The sequence below is a fragment of the Poecile atricapillus genome, chromosome 11 (assembly GCF_030490865.1).
Source record: "Poecile atricapillus isolate bPoeAtr1 chromosome 11, bPoeAtr1.hap1, whole genome shotgun sequence".
In the NCBI taxonomy this organism is placed as follows: Eukaryota; Metazoa; Chordata; class Aves; order Passeriformes; family Paridae; genus Poecile; species Poecile atricapillus.
In genome coordinates, this window is record NC_081259.1 from 7,917,400 (window position 1) to 7,932,644 (window position 15,245).

Sequence of the window (15,245 nt, forward strand, 5' to 3'; positions counted from 1 at the left end):
TGTGTCGAGTGCTTATCCCTGTGTATTGGGGCACAGGAATGTGGCAATAAAACTGCTCACAACCACTTGTTTGGATAAAAAGCACAGATTTGCTTACTTGGCAGTAGTTATCTTTCTTTTTAAACAGAAATGTTTGCACAGGTGACTTTTGTTTTTGTCACAATGGTTGTGAGAAAGAAATTTTTTGCCTCATGTACATTCTTGGGTTTCTGTGTGACATTTTGCCTAGCCTTGTTTAGTAATGTCCAGGAATTTCCTAGCTTTCCTCTTATGGGAAGCACACAGAGGTCTAGGGGCTGGATCTGACTGCAGGAGCAATGTCGGAGGAGCAAAACTACCTCTGCCCACCAAGGGAGAGCTCATGTGGGTTTGCATCACAGCTTTTCTCTTTTCTGACTAAGCTAAAGGACAGGAATAGTTTTGTACTCCTAAGGTGCACCTGTTTGTGTAGGAGGATGTGGGATTGTGGCATTTGTCTTTGCAGCTTTCACTGGGCTCCTCCACCAGGCTTTCTTTAGGCTGATATCTGCTCAGATTGGGGGGAACCTCTGAGCAACCTTGCATCTTGCATTGCACAGGTCCTCACGTGCAAACACTGTAGGTGTGCAGAGCTATCTGGCATTGTGCGGGTCTCAGAGCCAGCCTCTTTGAGGTCTCTTTGTTTTGTCTCCCTCTGGGTATCTTGTGTGGATGCATTTGCATATATGGAAAATGTTGTCATCATCTTCTCCCCCTCCCCAGCTCCTGTTCCCTTTGCTCTGCTGGCTCTCGGGCATTTCCAGCTGAACGGAGCCTGCCAAGGCCAGCCAAGCGCGGTGGGGCTGGGGGCGCACACCCCCATCTGCACATTTGTTGTTTCCTTCCCCAGGCGTGCCTGGGGGGTGGTCAGGGCGTAGGGGCATTTTTCCTTATTTTTTTTTTTTCTCTTAGTATTAATAACTTGCAATAGGCAGACAGCGGGGTCCTGGAGGGAGTCTGGTCCATCCTCTGAGCCCCCAGCTCCAACACCCTGCTGCTCCCCCTCTTTCTTCTCGTGCTGTAGCGTGTCTGGCAGCAGCACCAAAGAGAGCAGTCCAAACCATGCAGCGAGGCTGCTCACTTGCTCTAAATCCATGAGGCCAGGTTTAAGCACTTTTTGTTCCTGCCTGAAAAAGCCTTGGAGTGGTTATACCAATAAATCTCTTGCTCCTCCATGAAGATGTCCTTCCCAGGACATTTTAAGTCCCTAATCCTCTCCAAGGCATCTCTGGCTCTATCTTCTCTTCTCTAACCTGTACCTGCTCCCCTGCTGCCAAAGACTTGAATGCCTTGAGGCTTCATCCCTTCAGTCTGCCTGCTCTCTGTGCACCTCTGTGCAGCCCTGCTCCCACTCCACTGTCCCGACATCCTGCTGCCCGCTTCGAACTGGGGACAAGCTGGGCCATTGGAACGGCCGGGGGCGGAAGAAGGGGGTGGAGGAGAGACGGGGCAGCTGCGAGGCTTGTGTTAGTAAACACTTCCTTGGGTTCACATTTTAATTCCTTACCCCCCTTCCACATCTTCTCCCCCATCCTTTCCCTTTTCTATATGCTCACACAATGAGACCATTGTCAAGGGGTGATTTGAATGAGGGGTCTCCGGGCATGTTCCCAGCATTGTCAAACAGAGTGGGAAAAAAACCACAACTCCAGCCTAGCCAGGAGGACCAGACCAGACTGAGACAGATGCCTAAATTAGTGACAAAGCCTTTTGAATGTCCCCCCTAGACAAGGGTTGCCTTGTGCATGCGTGCGTGTGTGTGTGCATGCTCGTGGGTGTGTATTTGTGGCTGGGTGGCAGCTTGCATGTCTCCCCATGTTAATTAGTTTTGCATGCATGTCTGATAAGGTGCCAATGAATATATTTGTACTCCTTCCATTGGTGAAAGCTGTCTCGGCGGCGGGGGAGATGCGGGGTGGTGGGGGTGTGCTCAGTGCAGCCTGGCAGCCCGGGGTAATTGAGCTGTGCGGGGCTGGGAGAAGGGGTGAGGGTTGCATCGCCAGAGCTCGGCTTCCCAGCGATGGGATCTGCTGCTTTCGTTGCAAATCATGGAGAGTTTAAAAGAGAACTGAGGCTTTTTTTGGTTCACTGGGTCTTTCTCTTCATCTTGGCTGATTGTCTGGCTGAGGGTCTGTAGGCTCTTTCTTCTCCTCTGCCCTGAGTGTCTTTCTCTCAAGTCCCTTAAAAGGTGTTTATTTCCAATGGATTTGTATCCATCTTTGTGTACACACATACACATGCAATCACTCACACAAAGCCCCAGTAACAAAACCTCCGCCTCTTTCTCCAGAAAGGGAGTCAAATCTGCTACCAGTTACAAAATATGGGAGGGAAGTGAAGCGTGTGGGTGCCAGGGGTGGAGCAGTGGAAATAGGCAAATGGAAATGCAGAACAGGAGTTGGAGAGACAGAGATAACGTGCTCTATAAAGGATTTATCAACATTTGCTCAGGATAGAGTTATTAATTACCAATGCAGAGAAAAGTCTTTCTACATCCCCAGCGTATGGACCAGCACATAATGTCATTCCTAGACTGCTGTTATCATTCATCCATCCATCCATCTGCATTCTGTAGGTTCACACAAAAATTCATTGTATGTGTAGGGATGTAAACATCAGTTCACATCTAATTAATTTCCTGTCTAAATTAATTTTGCATCCTTTCCCTTAAATCAACAAGACTTAAGAGCTCACATACATTTCTTGAGCAGAACGGGAAGAAACTCTTGAATGGGCCAAGATGTCTTTTGTCCCAGTGGTCCCATCTGAGCAGCTGCCAGATGCTGAAAAAGCAGGGATTTGCATGGCACAAGGCTGCTCTGAAGCAGAGGTCATTTTGAGAAGTTTACTGGAGCACAGCTTGCCTCCTGTGGAGCTTGGTAGCACCCAGCTTCGTGTTGGCTCCAGTTTGCTTTGCTTTCTCTTCCCTTCTCGGGCTCTGGTGCAGTGAAGGAGTGAAGAGCAGGAGCTGATACACGATGGAGCAGGGCTGGTCCTGCAGGGAGCCTGAGTGGGAGATGCTTAGCCCAAGCAGCAGAGCGTGGGGATTGACTCCTGATGGGCTGGCTGGGGAGGAAGGGGAAGGTCATGAACAGGGTAAGGTGGCTGTTGGCATCAGCAGGGTTTGGGTTGGGTAGAGCTGATGCCTCTTCCCCCACTGACTTTGCAGCTGCACTGAGCTTTCCTGTGCTACAGGGAGGGGAGCTGGGAAGTGACATGGAGAGATGGTAGAGCAGCCAGGAAGCGACAAAGCCACCTGCCTGGAGGAGAGCTGACAAGTCCCTGGTGGGGCAGAGTGGGCTGCAGGAGCAGCTCTCCTTTGTGCTCAGAGAAATCCAGGAACACAGGCAGGTCCAGGCTGTACCTCCCCATTGACCTGCATGGGACATCTATGAGGGCCAGCCCAAAATCCTCCCTGCCACTCTAGCAGTAGGTACAGCGGGCAGCTCATCAGTAATATGCAGGGAAAAAGGGATTCCCATGAAATGCAGGTCTTCCAGTTGGAGAACAAAGGCAATTTTGTGTGACTTATCAGCAGTGCCTAATTGCGCAGGGTGAATAATGAGCAGCCGGGGAGGCAGCACTGCGGTCCCTCCGGCGGGCTGCAGCCGGTGGCCACGGCTGGAAACCCCAAGGCAGTGCCAGCAGAAGGTGAGCATCCTCAGAGAGGTGCAGCCCCAGCACTCTGTGCCCATTTCAGAGCTGTTTGGGCTCCTCCATTGCAAAGTAATTGTGTTAATCCCAGATGGATGTAAGAGGGGAGCCTGCTGTTGGGGAAAAAGTCGCTCTGCGGTTGCTCAAACCTTTCATTTACGCAGAGGGTGAATGTGTCATCCATGCCTGACCCAGATGCAAGGTGGCCTTTAGTCACAAAGAAGAACCAGGCACCAGCATCCTGCAAAGGGCTTGCAGTTCTCTCCCTGTCTGGCGCCTCATCTCTGTGCAGTGGCCATGCTAAGGACCCCTTCCAGCTGACCTCCCACCCCTGTGCCCTCCTCTCCTGTTTGCACATCCCTGTCTCTCCTTAATTCTGCTGCCAAACTCTGGGCAGGGGTGTGGAAACAGCTTTGTCAGAGCTCCTCACCAGGTTGATCTGCAGAAGGGGTTTTTTTCCCTTTCCCCGTTGGGATGACTATTCCCACACAAGCAAAGCCTCTTAATGAATCTGTGGCAGCAAAGTAGGTAACGTGCTCACCCTGCCAAGGCTGCTTGGCACAGCTGGAGTCACGTAATCAGGCTAGGCTGCCAGCCGGGGACAGAGTGGGAAGAGTTAAACTGAGGACAGTGCAGGGACAACTAATCCCCAACAGGAAGAGTAGCAGAGCAGAGACCTCCCTGTCCTTCATCATCCTCCCCCTCCATTCATGCACTTTTCCTCCCTCTCCACCACATCCTATTCCTCTCCCACATCCTCCCTTTACTTATTTCTTCTTCCGTCTTTCTCACCCTCCTCTTCTCCGCTGCTTTCTCACTCCTCCCCCTGGTTTCCCTCGGCCCCCCCATCACCAGCCCAGTCTCCTCTCACATGCTCTGTCATGGCTCCAGAGCTGGTTTTCGAGTGGGACCGAGGGACGGTGTATTTGGGCTGTGGTGGAGGTCACAGCTATATGGGGATTGTTTAAAAGAGATTTGCCCACATCCCAGCCCATGTGACCAGCCTCAGCTGCAGGTCTCTCTTTCTTAATCTGGAGATAAGCGTGATTATCCGAGGAAGGGCTGTTCGGAGCTTTGTAACTGTGACAGGGGAGCTTTCAAGTCGCACTTTGCTGGCAGAGCAGCGTTTAAAGCCGGGGAATCAGATTCCAAGCGTGGCTTTGCATCTCTTTTCTGCTGGGAGCATGGTGCAGGGCTGGCAGTGGGGATGGGAGCTTTATTAGGACTTTGCTTATGATGCGGAAAAGGAGTTAGGGGAGGGAAAAGGGGGGAAGAAGGAGGTGAAAAAAATCCCAATTCGCCGTTTCCCCATCAGTGGTGGCATAGGAGCTATTGGCACTGATTCAAGGGAATAGGCCAGCCTGAACCCTGGTGCAGAGCAGTGAGGTCCATCAAACCTGGGGTCTGGCTTGTTTTTAGCCTGGGGTTGTGTCTCCTTGTTCTGCTTTACCCCGCCTCGCTCTGTTGAATCCTTCACACAAGAGGTCTCTGGGGCCCTGTTTGGAAATGAAATGCTGTTTTAGCAGCTCCCATGGCACAGCTTCCCTGGGAGAGATGGCAAGGCCAGCTTTGCTGCCCAATAAACACATCGGCCCCAGTGCTCAAGGCAGCCAACTCCCTGTCCAGAGAAATATTTGCTGGAGATGAGCCCTTGTGGGGCATCTCTGCAGCCAAGGTGGAAGGGCAGGGATATACAGTAATCGTGTAGTTCAGTATCATATCAGTGTCTTGTATTGCTGGAGGTTGAAATATTTAACATCTCATACAAGTGACACAGTCCCAAAAGATTTCTTCGGCCGGGACAGGCATCAAAATGGGGTTTAGTGGAAATGTTCAGCTCTGGAGCAGGTGCTGCTTTGCTTCTATTTGTAGACTAGAAACTCAGAGCAGAGACTCATAACAGCGCTTCTTTTGATGGAGATGGGTCAAGGAGAAAGAAACCTGGATGTGAGCCAAGGGCGGGAATCTGGGGCGAGGTTGAATCAGGACGAAGTGCCAGCGCTTTGGACCGTCACTTGGGCAGGACTCACTGTTCTTGCTGTATCCTCCCTGGAAATGGTTCAGCTTCCAGCACAGCAGCTGAGGCCAGCCTGATCCAAAGGACACCCTGAATCCCATCTGCTCTCCCCACACCACCCATTCCTAGTGGGTGGGAATCAGAACACCAAACAGCCCCTTTGCCTGAGTTTGTTAGTGGAGGGGCAGTTTCTTGCCTGTGTCAGAATAGCAAGGGGTAGAGTACATCCCTTTTCTTTCTCTCCCACAAAGGCACATCTCATTTTTGCATCATGCTGCTACAAGGGCCAGCCAGCCTTAAAGCAGCCCAGGACAAAGTCCTGTGCCTGAAGATTGAAATGTGTCTCTGCAGGGCAGGTAGCTCAGTGTACCTCCAGTGGCTGAAGAAGGGAATCAATTGCAAATGTATCATTCTGAGAGCAAGCTCTGAAACATCTCCCACGTTGCCTGCCTGTCTCCGGAGCCCCACACAGCTGCTCTGTGGGTGGAAGCTCTGTTTTTCGTGTGCCCCCGTGAACTTTATTTTTTGCTATTTTTCTTTGTATGATGCTTAGATGAATCCTCTTCAGTGCCTACAGCTTATTCCAGGGCTTGACTGAGGATCTGGCCAGCACATGTAGCCTTACTCCAGGGCATGGTTCTTGAAGAAACTAAATGGCATCTTTTTAGTCTAGTGACTGTAAGACCAAACCTGCAGCCGTGCTGCACGGATAATGCCCGTGCCCCATTGGAGAACAAGAGCTCCCCTTGAAATCCCACAGCCTTGGATCTGGCAGCGGGAACGTGGGCAGGAACATGTAGGTGTTGGCATGTGCAGGCAGGAACACGTGTATGCCGGGGCAAACGTGCCCATGTCTGCAGGCACAGGCCCACGCCTGCCTCTGTAGCAGCCCCTCTTGTGCACTGGCCTCACATGGATCTGCCCCATACCTGCCTGGAAGGAGGGTTTAGGGGCATAGGGCTGATGGTAAATTAACCAGTGGTAAATGGAGGGAAGCACAGTAGATGGGTTTAGTGGAGAGATCCATTTGGGATTCAGCAAGGGAAGGTTTCCTGATGGAACAAACAGGAGAAGGAGCTAGAAAAGGGAGCAGTGTGGTAGATATGGGTGTGAGATCAAAGGCTGTGACAGGGCCAAGAGAGATGAGAGGTGGGAGCCAGGAACAGTTTGTGTTCCTGGGTGTCAAGCGATGCTGAGGAGAGTGAAGGAAAATCACTGGCTGCTCTGAACAAAAACCACTGAACAGGGAGATGGGAATGGCATGGAGGGGACAAAGCAGGAGTCACAGAGCAACAAGCACCAAGCATGGGGATGGGTGGTTTTCCTTGCTGGGTGAAAGGTGGTCTGGAGAAGGGGGCTTGCACCCAGTGAGGATGTGCAAGGTGGTCATGGCCCGTGACGGGGAGCCAGCAGAGTGCCACAAGCTTGGGGCACAGAGTGGCTTTGGGAAAAAGAAGCTGTCACAGTGACAAGGTGGATGGTTTCCCCAAAGGTGGCCAGTGTTTCCAGGATAGGGAAAAGGAGCTGTACACCTGCATTAGGAAGAGAAGAGTCATTTCTCCAAATACCACGTTAGGCCAGATGCTGGAGTTGGAGCACAAGCTGGGCAGTAACACAAGCCTGGACTGGAATGCCTGCACAGCATCCCTGAGCTATACTGGGCCTGCAGCTCACCCTGCAGCACCAGGACGCTGCAGGGTCCAAGGGGAAGGGAGGAGCTCTGGAAGTTGAATTTGGATTCTCCTTTCACTCACCCAAGCATCCACCATCGCTGCACAGGCAGCTGAGACCCAAGGGCAGTTTGGGCCCTTGCTATGGTTGCTGTTGGTCAGAGCCTTTTCTTACAATGCCCTGGCACCTTCTTACATGAGTCTGGGTTTTGGTGGTTGATGACAGGCAAAACTCTTGTCCAGAAGACCATAATGTTTGCTTGCAACCTCATTGCTATAGTAGCAGAGGTCCTCAGGACACCTCTGAAGTAGGTCACCACAGACCCCATTTTTCTGTGTCTCCCAGTGCAGCACAACTCCAGAAATAGAATGCACCCACCACAGTCCAGCTGGGCATCGCCCTGGCACAGCCCTCTCAGGCCAGGCTGGAGAACTGCCCTCCAGTGACAGCACCCAAGGGTACAAAGGGCTGTCCTGCACCTGGTCACAGGAAACTTCTGTTTCTCATGCAGCCCCAGTGCCAGCTAATGGTGTTCCCCAAGTCAGGGCTCCCTTCCAGCCTCCTGTCTCCCCATCCCCCACCTCCTTGATGCCTCCCTCCCCCCTTTCTGCCAGCGCCTCTCCTCCTGCTTTGCATAATTTTCCATTTTCAGTGTCCCCTTTTCTTTTTCTCCTCTCCATATGGTGCGTCCCCCTCTCTGCCTGGCGCAGGAGCCATCCTTAACAAGCTCGGCAAAGGCCTCTCTCAGGGGCTGCACATGAAAGATGCTCTGTAAAAACAGAGGCTGGGATGGAGCTCCCCCTTTTTTCCCCCTTGATTTATATGGGGCTGGGATGTGGGAACGTTTCTGGGTCGCATTTTAGAGCCGCCGGGTGCTTGTGCCTGTTCTCTCCAGCCATTCAGTGCAGACCCCTAAGGCCAGCTCGTCCCCAGCCTTTGATCTGCAATGCAGAAAGAGCATCGAGGGCAAGTTTGTGCCTCTCACCCATCCCTTGCCCTCATTTTGGCTGGCAGGGAGGGATGCCCTGTCCCACCACACCAGGGGAAGGGCCATGCCCTTTCCTCTCAGTGTCCGGTGGCCTTTCCCAGCTGGCTGCTTTGGCTCCCTCCTGGCACCATGAGGACCTGCAGACTGACGAGGTCCGAGGCACTGGGTCATGGTGAAGCAGCAGGTTGCGGGATTTGGGATACACAGCGGCTCTGCACGTCTCACCCACTCCTGCCCCTCTCCAGCTGCACTGCAGATATTGGCCAGTGAGCACCCAGGGGTGCCTGGAGGGTGCCGGGGCTGAGCAAAGGGTGCCGGGGCTGGCAACGCCTGCCCAGCATTTGATGGGTTAAGCCAGTCTCTGGCTAATTTCTCCCAGCGGCTCCCCTCCTCCTCCTCGTACTTCTGTATGCAGCAGGCAGGGCCTCAGCGCAGGTTCCTGCACTGAGCTGTTGCCAGGGGAGTAGTTAGGCGAGTCTGAGCTATGTGGGGAAAAGGCCCGGGCTGTCAAAGTGTCTGAGATGAACCATAGCCCAGTCCCCCTGCAGCTGGGCCCAAGCATGCATCAGCCCTTGTTTGGAGCCTGGGAATGGCAAAGCCCAGGGAGGTTCAAGGGCAAACTTGCTATTCATTAGTCAGGGGTCCTTGACGTTCCCACTCTCTGTCTCCCTTCTTCTTCTTCTTCTTCTCTTTTCTGTCCCTCTTTTGACAGATTCCTGGGTGCTTTTGGGGAAAACTCCCCTCCTCCTCCTCGCCCCAGCAAAAGCCCTCCACATAAACTTCCCCAGCAGACAAGGCAGGAGGACAATAACGTCAGGGCCACGATGCAAACGAGAGCCAGCGGAGCAGCCGCATCCCCCGGGTGTCCTTTCTCCCCGGCCCTTCCCGCGCTGCTGCGGGAGACTCGGCCGGCGCATTCATTTCGCTCATCTTGCCCATCGCCGATGTTTTATTATCTTGATGCTTGCAGGAAATTGTAACTTGAGATAAGGAAAATGTCAGGCGCCTTCTCCTCTCTCCTGTAGCCCAAAGCACCGAGAAGTTGCTCCGTAGGAAATGTAAATGCTTGCCCAGGTGCAGAGGATGAGCACGAGATGGAGGGAGCCTCGAGAGGCCGCGCGAGCATCTCCGTCAGGAGATAAAACTCGCGGCGTAGGCGTAACACAGAGCCTCCCTCCCGCCCTGCTGAACAGAATATTTCATAGCTCTTAGAAGCCGAAGCTCCCTTGTAATTATCCAAAGCAAACAGCACGTGTTATTAGTTTAAAATGATTTTTTTTTCCCCCTCCCCGGGCCCCTGGAGCAGAATGGAGGTGTAATTGTGCTAAGGAGTTAGCAGGGGAGAGCACAGCTTTTGGTCACATTCAAGTTGGAGGGCTTGAGCCAGGGAGGCTGGTATGAAAGGCTGGTATTTGCATAAACAGCGTGCATCCCTACAAAAAAGAAAGATATCAGGGGCTTGCAAAATTCAATCAAGGCTGGGAGGGAAGAAAAAAAAAGGGGGGGGGGTGAAAGGGAGGGGGGAAAAAAATTGACAGTGAAAAAGGTTTTTCTAAGTAACACCCTGTCGAGATTAAATTGTCCAGAAAGTTTCTCCGTGTGAGCCGGTGAAGCGGAGGCTGGGCTGAGGGCAGGGGAGGAGCGGGGTCCCTCCTTCCTGGCCTCAATAGGGGACAGGAATCTGATTAGGCAGAGCGTTCTGCATCCATTTACCATTATTTGAGGGTTTTTTTTAAATTCCCACCGCCCAGAATTGCTGTGGCAGGGCAGTTTATCAGCCTATAAACCTCAGTGCTGGCTTTGTAAGGGCATGAGGAGGCACAGGAGCAAGTGTTGGGGCAGAGGCTGAGCTACAATTTCGATTATTTATTCAGTTAAAAAAAAAGATGGTCAGTAAATCCAGACACAGAGGGATGTTTTCCCTGTACAGGGCTTTGGGGAGGGGAGGCAGTGTTGGGGCTGGAACTGGGTCCTGGTGGAGCCCTATTTTTGTAGGCACCCTCAGTGCAAGGCTGAGCTCTGCCTGGAGAAAAAGAGCATCCAGGAGATTTGAGTTGTCCTGAAGCTTATGTCGAATCAGTTGGGTTCATCCAGCTCCTCCTGCCCTCACTTACTGAGTGCCAGAAGTTTCAAGCCCACCAGACAGGCAGTGGGTGATTTCTAGGCTGGTTGATGTGTGGTACCAATGAGCATCCCTCTATCCACGCTGCAGAGGAGTTTCTCTGTAGGCCAAAGCAAGAGCCCTGCCGAGGGCAGGGGCTGTCCCTGCCCCAGGACAGGGGATTTTACCTGGCAGGTAAAGGCTTTCCCCTGGTGACAACAAGGGTTCAGCCACTTCCTCCTCTCCTGGGCTCATGAAAGCACCCACCATCATTCAGATCTCATCTGTCCTGACCTCAACATCCTTGCCAGGCTTGGGGGAACATTGGGGATGACTCCTAATGTCACACAGGATAAAGAAGTGTTGAGCCTTTGCTTTTTGCACCCTAGGTCCCCTAAACACATGCAGCATGGGGCCTGTCCTCTCAGCACCCAGAAACGGACACAGACCATGGTCCTTCCCCAAACCCAAGCACATGGGGTAGGTTTGGCCTCTGCCTCTGTTAAGTTTTAGGCTTGCTTCAAAGTTGCAGAAGGGAAGGGATTTTCCTTCAATTTCCATCAAGTGCTTTATGAATATTGCAATAAAGGGGTTACAGAAGATCTATTTTTAAGAGGGAGAAAAAATACCCATGAAAATTGCAGCCTGGACCCCAGAGTGTAGAGTATTTGCACAGTTCAAAGAGTTACGGTGGTTCATCCAGTCACAGCCTGGGAACGTCGCGGTGCGACCTACAGCAGATCACATGCCGGCTACTCCCAGGGCGGCTCATTAGAGAGCCACACAGAAGATTTATCTCTTAAAATGGGCTTGCAAATATTTTATAAAATTTGCAATATTTTATAAAATTACAATTTGGTGCAATAAAAAGAATAAATTAGCCAGCTGATGGTTCCTTTTGCAAGTGTACTCAAGGATTTGTTATATGAGTCTTTACTCCTTCCAATGTAACAATTTATGGGCAAAGCAAAGGGAAGATAGGAAAAGGATGGGACTGTTTTGGGGACTAGGGAATACACACTCAACATGAATAAAGTGTAAAGGAAATAGATGAAAAAAAATCAGGAGAAAGGGAGAAGAACATGCTGCAAGGTGGAAGATGTGTGGGGCAAAGCACGGGAGGCGTGGGGGAAGCCGAGAAGGGGACTTTGGCTGAGCGTCACAGCTTCGGCTCCAGCTCGGTGGCTTGGTATCACTTTCTCCAGTCAGGCAAGGGCGCCGAGGGCAGGGAAAGTTAACACGAAGATTAAAACATCAGAGGGCTGTGCCTTTAGTGGCTCTGACATGCAGAGTAATCCCATGCCCCAAAGCCTAGGGAGGAAGGACAAGCGGTGAGCCCTCCCCTGGCTGGCGGTGTGCGGGGCAAGCAGAGGTAGGGGATTGAGGAGGGTGCAGGGGAAGCTTGGCATCTTGGGGACTGCAGTTTTCCCAGTAAGGAAGAGGTTAAGGTGGTCCAGGGCCATGAGAAACGTGTGGTGAGGAGGTGAAAAGGATTGGAGTTCTGCTCCATCAGAGGCAAGTTGGTCTGTTCTCAGCCAGGCACTACTGGACCATTTCTCTGACAGAGATCATAACCACTCCATTTTTTTTCTTTCCTTCCTAGATCCCAGTGAGTGGACAAGGAACTTTTGAAGCCTGTGAGTTCCTGCCTGCAGTTGGCTACCACCTGCCCGGACTTGCCATCTGACTTCTCCGGGTTTCTCCAGGAGGGTCCCAACCTGCTTCTCCATTGGCCCCGGAGAGGAAACAGCTTTGTCTCATGGACACAGTGGATTTCTGCATCACTTTGAAACACAGCGGTGCAGCCATGGGGAGGGAGCCAGGGCAACACAGGGAGCCAAGGGATCATCCCACATCACTCCTGTATGTTGCCTTCAGCGCCCTCAATACCCCAGAACAGGACCAAAGTGCTTAGGCAGAGAGACCTGAGCCAGTCACTGCTCACCTGGTGAAATACCAGGTGTGTGGAGTTTGGAGGGAGCTTTTAGCTCCCGGCTTTGCTCATGGAGCAGAGCTCGGCCCTTGCTGCTCTTGATCCCTGGGTCTGTGGAGCTGTGGGAGTGCAGCCTTCCCAAAGGCAGTGTCCTTGGGGCCCAGAGGACCATGAGCCTGTCCAGGCCAGGCAGCCCTGCTACTGTTGTACTGCACCCTCTCTTTTCCTGTAAGAGAAATGTACTGCCTGTAATTCTCCCCCATTCAAATCCCCCCCACCCCATGCACTGTTGAAAATAAACTCTCCCGTTTGCAAAAGTGAGCGTGTGATTTGGTGCAGTCTCGAGATGGAGGAGGCAACGGGCACAAAACAAACCCAGGCAAATCAACAGGGAAGCGGGAGCAGCCGAGAGCCAAGCAGCCGGGCTGCGCCGTGCCCCGCATCAGGCATATTTCCCTGAAAGCCCGAGCGAATCCCTCGCCGCTCAATGATCTTTATTTGGTCTGAACCCCGTCTGGGAAGTAACCGCTAAACCCAATGCAAACAGACCCCCGTGAAAGAATATAATGAATATGTCTCTCAAATGATTTGGAGCCCTTCTGCCTGCAGAGCAGGGTTCCCCATTGTGCCCCGCTCCCGGCGTGCTCGGGGCAGGCTGCGCGAGGTGGCCGCTTTCCCAGCTGAAATCCGAAAAAAGCAAACAATGGGTCAAGGCCGGCATTGTGCGAGCCCAGGCAGGCAGAAGGAGCGCAGCCCGGCATGGCCAAGTTCAAGGCTGGGCAGGGGGCCGGGCGCGGGGATGCTAATGGGGGCTGTGCGGGGGCTGCGGAGCAGGGGGGCCAGGGGGTCTGCGTGCTCTTACCCTGTGCAGCCCTGAGCACCCAAAAAACACCTTCCAGAGAGGCAATGATTGCCAAGTGCAACAAGGGGTGCTGGGGGCATTGGTGGTACTGGGAAGGATTCGGGGTGCTGGGGGGCTGATGGTGCTTGTGGGGCTGGTATTGCTGTGGGGGATTAGTGTAAGTTGGAGGAGAGCTGATGCTGCTGGGGGCAGACTGGTGCTGTGGAGGTGTTACGAGGGAGCTGGTGGTGCTAATGGAAATTACTGGGGGAACTGGTGCTGGAGGAGGGCTCTAAGTGGAGATGATGGCACAGTGTTAGTGCAGTGGGCATCCTGGGGGCGATCTGGGCTTGAGAGCCTCGCAGAGGACACAGCCCCTTTGGGTCTGCCTGGCGCTCCAGGCCCGAGCAGAGACCCCCCCACACCCCCCCTCATCTCCCCACTGCTCCCCCCTCCCCGGATGAAGTGTGCGGAGACAGGCGGAGCGGCCCGTGGAAAAACACCATGGAGGGCCTGCACAAAGGGGGTTTTATTCAAATTTGTTTAGAGTTTAGCGGATTTGCATGAAAAATGTGTGAGAAAAGCCGGCTCCAATGACCTCATCCCCAGCTGCCATTAATGTTCAATTAAGTGCTGAATAGTAGCAAAGGGGGGACCGGCCGGGACGTGCAGAGAATCCAGGCTCGGGCGCAGACTGTGAGAACCGGGCGGCCCCCCCGACCGTCTGGCCCCGGCCAGCCCCGACGGGGTCCCCCCGCAGCCGCCCCGCTCTGCACCGGGAGGTGCGCTGAGCCCGTCGGGTCTCAGCCCGTCTGGGTCATTCCCCGGATCAGTCGCATTCTGAAGCAGAGTGCCCCCCGCCGCGTCAAAGGTGGGTGTTTGGAGGGGGTAATGCCCCCTCTCTGCGTTGCCGGGGCTGTTGTCACTCCCCCCGCAGCCCGCCTCGCCCGGCCCGAAGCCGCTCTCCGCCTGGCAGACGGTGTCAAAGCCCAAGTTCAAGTCCACGCCGAGAGGCTCTGCCCTGGGATTCCCAGCTCCTTTCCATCCTCCGCCTTTTGTTCGCTTCTGACAATTGCTCTTTATTTCTTACACACCCCCAGCCTCCCCCCCGCACCCCCCTCCCTGCCCGCACTTGGCACCGTTTAGCTGTCTGCCTGCAAACTTAACAACCCCGGTTCTTGGTATAAGCACTCAAATTACCCTTCTTTCTACATATAAACACGGCCCGGGGTGTGCGGCTCTCCCCGGCCGCGGGGTCCCCCCGGCACAACCCGGCTCCCCCGCACCGACCCCGGCCCCGGCCGGAGGAAGTTTCTGCTGCGGGACACGGCAGGAGAAAACGAGCCGGATACAGAACCCCCGCTCTGCGCGGCTCCCCCGGGCCGGCGCTCAGGTAAGGGAACACACCCCCCATTTGCTTTTGGGGGGCTGCCTCTGCTTCGGGGCGTGATGACACAGCAGGTTTTGGGGAGTGATGGGAGGGTGTCTCTCTCTAGGGGTTCCCAAGTACTCCTGGCAAATCCAGCCCTGCCTCGGGCACGCCGATGAGGAGCCCCGAGCCGACCTCCCCCGGGCGTGCGGACCCACCCCCGGCCGGGGTGCGGCGGGGACACTGCCTGGCGGGGGCAGTCGGAAAGCCAGGGGAGGTGGCCTTCCCAAACCTGCCTCTGCCCCGGCCTGCCTCTCTCCGCCCCCCTCGAGAGGGGAACACCCACCCGGGGCGCGGACCGCGGGGTTGGGGGGCCTTTGAGGGCCGGCACCCCCGGGGCTCCCGAGCGCCGACACCCCCGGGCCCGCTGCTCTCCGGGACGGGGCTTAGGGGAAAAGTCCTCGCCGGGGGTCAGCGGCACCATCCCAGCTGGGTCACACCTCCCTCTGCACAGGTGTGATGACATGGTGACCGAGGTGCTGACCCCACAAATAAACCCCTTCCAGTACCTGCGGTTGAGTAGTGCTGGGATAAAGTGGTCGCGACGGGGCGAGTTCGGGGGCCTCGGGCAGATTTAGATTTTCGGCTGATTT

At 54.1% G+C, this 15,245-nt stretch overlaps 1 long non-coding RNA gene across 1 annotated transcript in view; it reads left to right on the forward strand.

Moving 5' to 3' along the window:
• LOC131583175 (uncharacterized) overlaps positions 1–12,699 on the forward strand; it is a 35,369-nt gene extending 22,670 nt beyond the window's left edge. The window contains exon 3 of the long non-coding RNA XR_009278464.1: positions 12,053–12,699. This is a non-coding gene — a long non-coding RNA (uncharacterized LOC131583175). The remainder of the gene's footprint in view (positions 1–12,052) is intronic.
• The last annotated feature ends 2,546 nt before the right edge of the window (positions 12,700–15,245 follow it).